We start from the raw sequence: 6,567 nt of genomic DNA on the forward strand, positions 1-6,567 counted from the left end.
TCACACAGAGATATGGAAAAACAGCCTCTAATTTTAGGAGCTCAAACTGAGACAAGATGGTCCTGAGCTTCTGACATGAGGAGCACTTACAGCCACATCCGATGATCTCACACTCAAGTATGCAAACCAAGAGACAGAAGAGCTCGAAGGCAACTGCTCACTACTCTAATAACATTTGTCCTAAATGACACATAGGAACTGTCCAGAACAGGAGCAGAAATCCCTGAGTCCAGCCTACTCAATCCACCAGGTTATCCCACTTTCCATCCCCTTATTCACTCTTAGGCACAGATTTGGCCCTGCCCTTTTGCTCTGTATGAGAAGCACTACATTACCTCCTCCGTCTCCAGTCCAATGCCCACTGGGCAGCTCTCGCCACAGAGGAGAAATCTAAAGCCAGGATGCTAGCTGGGGAAAAGCGATATGAAATCTCTCTGTACATCTGATAAAGGGCAGGCAAAGCTTCACACAAAAACCTTCAGTTTAAGGACACAAGTTGTAAACAATAGGGGTTTGTTCTTTCCATTGTGGCCAACATGCCTCTGCCCCCCATACCCTGTTAGCCTGCGGGACTGGTGGGACACACCTGCTTTCAGCAGAGCAAAGCATCCTCTTCAAATATTTAGGTCATTTGTGCAAGATAAGGATGAGGCTCCTGATGTTCATCAGGACTCCCTGCAGAATTAGTCTATTGATTTTGTGAGCGGCCAGCAGCTCAAAAGGCAGCGTCACACCGTGCCGCGGCAGCAGCAACCTGCCAGCTACCGTCATCCCAGGGCTGCACTGGAATCCAATGGCCAACTTCCCCTTGTAAGCAGAAAGTTGCATTGATCAAATATGCGACAGTTGACATCAAATCACGTGTGCTGGGGGTGTCAGAAGCAGCTTGCTTGGATCAGTCTGGCTTTTCTCCCTCAGAAGCCCCACCTGATGGCTCACCGCCCCATCCATGCTGGTTCTACAGCTTGCACCCAGGCACGGCTTAAACAACGTCACCCTGTAAAACCTGGCCCCTAAGAGCACCCGTGGAACACAGGCTGGCCCCCAAGAGCTGGGGAATCCTGCAGGACACAGTTTGACATCGATATGCACTTTTAAAAAAGTGTGCTTTTTAAAATTACTGTGGTGGGGGTTTTTTTACCAGAAACATGCACTTGTGCCTTGAGCGACTGAATACAACTGGAATACCTGTATTAATTTTACTGTACCACAAAGTTTGCAGGACTGGGAGGAAGGCAAGTTATTCTCAGCGTAACAATGAACCCAAAACATGTATTCAAGACTTACAGGAAAACATCCAAATTATTATAAAATGGGTCAACATTACCAGTCTAAAGTTTTACACATCTTCACTTAACGTTTCACAATTTAGCATCAGTCACAGCCATGTCACTCCGAGGTATCTTCTGATTTCAATTACGTATCTGGATAAAGGGCTTTGCAAGCATTAAGAAAAATCACCCCAGTCATCATGCACCAAGTTTCAGACTAAAAGATTTTTTCCAATAAGAAATCTCCTCCAGACACAGGCCCTTTAGTCCAAGGCTTAGAGGATAAACACTGACAATGAACTTAATGTTTCTTGCTAACGCAGCTTAAAAATTGTCTCTTGCCTTGCAGCAGAGAAGCGACGGGCTGCTTATAAAACACCTTGCTCAAATCTAACATCCTTTCCATTACTAAGCAAGCAGGTTTCAGTTCAAACTTCCATCTTAACGGGTTCATTAAGCCACCCGATATTTCCCAGTCTTTGATAAGAAAGTTTCCATCTCTTGCATGTAATTAAGTTGAAACCCAGGAACAATTTACAAGACCGATCTGCCCTTATGCTTAGCAGCACCATGGCACTGCTGAAGCGATGGGTTAGACAAACTGCCTGATACTTCACCACTTTGCACCTTTCAAAAAGGTACAGCTTTATCTAGAACCTCCTCTAAATTATTAAAGGGAGAACACAAGAAAGCCGCCTTAATATATTCTGAGTCAACCAAAATGTGTTTGTCAGTCACTGAGCTGCAGCTATTTCAGCGGTCTGCCTGGTGTATTAATAGCCCCTCACTGTATCAGGCTGGGAGAAAATGTGAATTTCAGAGCCCTTAAATCATCCTGCTTTTCCGCTGCAGTTCCACTAAGGGCCTGTACCAGACAGCTGGCTGTAAAAATGAGCAGGACTCAGGAACGTGCTGAAAGTGTATTTTTATTTCCCCTTCTAATGCCACACTGGTCAGCTGGGTAGAAAGCACGAGACAGGCTGGGCTTAAAAAAAAGTTAATATAAAGTAGAAAACCAAAAAATCATAATCACTCTTAAAGGAACAGACCACAGGCACTGAGGATGCACTGATGGGGTTTGCTATTCCTTGTATCATCTACTCCTAATTACCCCAGATGATTGCACGAGGCAAAGCAATTACCTGCAGCCAAAGGTTCAGAATCAATCTGGGGGTTTCTCCACGGGAAGTTTCAGCGTTCCTCTGCAGCTGAACTGAGCTGGATCTCTTGCTGCTCCTGGGCACGCTTGCAGCACCGGCCAGGGCAACATGGCCATCCCTGCTAGAGCTACCACAGGTCGAGGCTTTTACTCCTCTGCACTTCTTTGAAACAGAACTGACAGTCGGGCAGCAGCAGGAAGTCCTGGGCCACCTAGGAAGGTAAATGGAAATCTATTACCATTATGTCCTTCAGAAATAACAAGGGAGTAATTTTCTTCTAATAGTAAGAATTATCCAGGATTAGTCTCACTCCTGGAAACTGGTGAGCTCCAGGTATCTCAGTTATCTCTGTTTTATCAACTGTCGTTATTAAAGGCCAACACCAAGCATCCTTCAGCCAGGGTTAAAAAGCATCCACATTTCAAAGCTGAGGTACAATGGATTGGACCTGACCCACAGCGTTCTGTTAACCACCGCTGGCAGGACTGCTGAAAGCCAGAGCCAGACGCTCATTCACAGCTGGCTGCCCACCGTGGCACCAAAACCCCTACAGGGGTGTGTGAAAAAAGTGGGGAGGGGCAGTGAGAAAGGGAAAGGAAACAGTGGCTTGGAGACAGCACCCCAACTACCCAATCTGTATTTTTATGTCATAGACTAAGCAGGGAGCAGACCAGAGGTGACAAAATTACCAGAACTGCTGTACAGTTTATATTTTTTATGTTGGGAACACGTTGGGGGGTCCACAAATCAAAAAACTTTTGACAGGTGCAGGCCAGGGTTCCCTGACCACAAGCTCTGCCAAAGCAGTGTCACCACCCCAAATTACTTGGTGCAGATGCTGCATAACATCAGTCTGGGATGTGGGGAGTGAAACACCCAAGAAAACATGGCTCCACTCACAGTTCTGAGCATAATGTATACTTTACTCACTGACAGAAAGGCTGAGTAGTTTCAAGAGGTGTGTATTAGCTTGTACCAGCAGCCCTCAGCAGCTCATGCCCTCCATCGTGCAAGTAACATACTGCGAGCAAATGCAGCCTCACCTTTCTCTGTATCTGTTTCCCTCTTCTCCAGGGCTTGCTAAGAGCGAGCAAGCACGCTCAGCCTCAGGAAAACGCTTTCTGGCAAGAGCAGCACACCAGCAGAGAATGGACACTGAATACCAGCATCAGTTCTCCAGCAGGTTTTATGCAGGGAGGGAGGAAAGAAAGTCTGGTCACTCTCCAAGAGTTTGACTGTCAAAGAACTGGTTTTCAAAGCTCAGAGATAATTGCTGTGGTGTTTCATGACAGCCACATCCTCTAAACAAGTCTGCTCTGTCTCTTTAATTAGCACATCTTGATGAACATCTCGGGTTTATGTAACATGCTTAGAAAACTACCATTGGCTTGAACCTGTGAGGGAAGTATGATCACAGGACACAATACTGCTACTAATCATCCTCAGGAGATGGAGAATTCAATGTTAACTGGCTGTAGGACTGATCAAAAAAGAGCCTGAAGGTCCTCCATCCCCCTCTTCTGTCTTTATTGACATTTTTGTCTGATGCTCAGTCATTGCCCAGACTGTCTGCACAGCAGGCACCCTTCCTTCTTGCCCTGGTTCCTTAGATTTGGTACTTCTTTTTGGTGCCTTGCCTTTGAACCCAGCACTGAGAACACACACCAAAAAGATGAGGAAAAAATAACAACAACAAAACCACAGCCAGCACATCAGAGAGACATGCAGACACAAATGTCCAGCTGAGAACTCAAACAACTGCTTGGACATCCTCAGTTTTGCCTTGCCTTCTTTTTGGGAGGGTGACTCAGTGAACAAGCCTTTTCTTTTGTTCAGACACTTTGTCATACCCAAACCTACTGCAAACTGGGTCACACAGAAGGAATCTGCCATCCCTCCCAGCAACACCAGGCATTCTACACATACCTGGAACTCAATTAGCACCCAACAGAATCTCAGTATCTGTAGGGCTGACAGAGTTTTCAGCGCAGGAGACAGGACAGCTTTGGTTTGTAGCATCAGCACAGAGTACACAAGTATTCAAGCAAGCTCGGTGTCAGCAACTGGCAGAAACCAACCTGGCCTTTGCTGTGTAGCTCTCCTCTGCTTTGCAACACACATGAAGTAAAAGCCAAAGCAAGTGAATTCAACCAGAGGTCCTAAATGGCATGTTCCTGCCCAGAAGATCCCAGGGACAAGGGTGGGAGGGCGGGGGGGAAATGGCATCTAAGACCACCTTCACCAAAAATTGTCTCTGTTCAAACCCTGGCCATAGGCATCTCTATCTAGGACATCTACTTCTCCACACTGGGAAGCCTCTTTCACTCCAAGGCCAGAGCCCTTACCAGCACTGAGCATGGCCTGATCGGCTCCATCTTCACACTCAGCTTCTCCCACCAGTGTGGCTGGGCTTGACCCACTCACCCATCAGCCTTTCTGGTAACCAAATGAAACTGCTTTGTGGGCAGATCTGCCACTACTCCTCAACCCTGGGAGGAAACTCAGAGAGGGAAAAGGATGCTGGTGAGTAGTGCATTTAAAGAGTTGCATTTAATGCCCACAGTGTTTTCAGGTTTCTGTTACAGCTGGAGCACTGTGAACAAACACTCTTCTCAGCCATATTCAAAATATTTGACACAACATCCTTTTGGCCAGTTTGGGTCAGCTGTTCTGCCCATGTCCCCTCCCAGCACCTTGCCCATCCCCAGTCTAGAGCTGGCGGGGGAATATTGGTGAGATGGCCCCAATACCAGCCCCCCCAGCAGCAGCCACAGCACAGGGGCCATCAGTACCTTGCTGGCTGCTGATACAGCACAGCACTGAGAGCTGCTACGGGGAGCATTAATTCCATCTCAGCCAGGTCCCACACTGCAGGACAGGAAGTTGTCAGACTCATTTTTAATCAGTCATCATCTTGATTTCATTAGTGGTTTTCCAGATTTTTATTCATCCCCTGTAAAAATTCCCAAGCAGCAGAAAGCCTAGCCAGCCAGGTCAGACTGTGAAGGATGTACCAGTTTGTGACTCCAAGAGCCATCAGGACAAATTCCCTTTGTCCTGTCCTGCTCTGCCTAGAGGAACCTAAAAACCTCTCTGGTATTAAGTATCACCATATAGGAGTTCAAAAGATCTCCTACTACCTTCACTGTCCAAGTGAGAAACCTGAGGCAGTGGGTAACGGAGGGCATGTGCTGTGGAACTCTGGAAAACACAGTCATCAAAAAGAAAAAAAAACCTTATCAGCTGATCTGCCACGCTGTGTTCATGACTTCTGAATCATCTCTCCTAGATCCTGGTGATACACACCAAAACACACTGGTGTTTGAATCCAAGAAAAACCTCTTACCCAGCAGTATGTAAGAATGTATCCCTGAATGAACGCACTACGCTGCTGATGGGATGAAAAGACCCTCAAGTACTAAAATCACTTATTTTCACAAAAAGAGAAGTTGGTGTCCCAGAAGCCAGCACAAGCCATAGACAGAATCTCCACGTGCCAGATGTGACCCTGGAACAGCAAGTGGCTGCAGGAACACCTGACAGCACAAGTGTATGAAAAGTCCATGTGGGTGCCGAACGCTACGTACTGAGATGGCTCAAACTCCTCTGGATGCAAGTCCAGATTTCAGCTTCCCCTGCGAGGCACAGTCCCAAGAGGCAAGAGTTCAGGAGGTCACAAGTAATAGCATTAATTTTCTTTAAAAATCCCCTCTATCTTAAGTTTGGTACTTGGGCATAAATATCACGTCTTTTCCAGGACACAATTTGAAAGAAAAAAATGTGGAATAAAACCTTTACCTAGAAGTCTCATTTTACAATTCCTGTAAATATTTTAAAAGGGCAACAGAGGACACAAGATACAAACACCTAAAAACCTTCCTGTTTGTTAAAATTCATGTTTGATGAGTAATGTAGCCTCCAGGTTACTATAGCAGCAAGATCCATCACCTAGGTGACCAAGTACCAATGCTGTCAACATTAACCCATCCCCACAGGCGCTCGCACGTTATCAGACTTTCATTTCTTGCAAGATGTCTTCATGGCACCAGCTGGACAGAAACAGACCATATGGGCAGTCCCCATCCTGTGTGAGCTTGCCTGACCGCATCAGCCTGCCGTGTTAAGGAGGACATCAC

This window comes from Gallinula chloropus (assembly GCF_964237585.1).
Source record: "Gallinula chloropus genome assembly, chromosome: 8".
Classification (NCBI taxonomy): Eukaryota; Metazoa; Chordata; class Aves; order Gruiformes; family Rallidae; genus Gallinula; species Gallinula chloropus.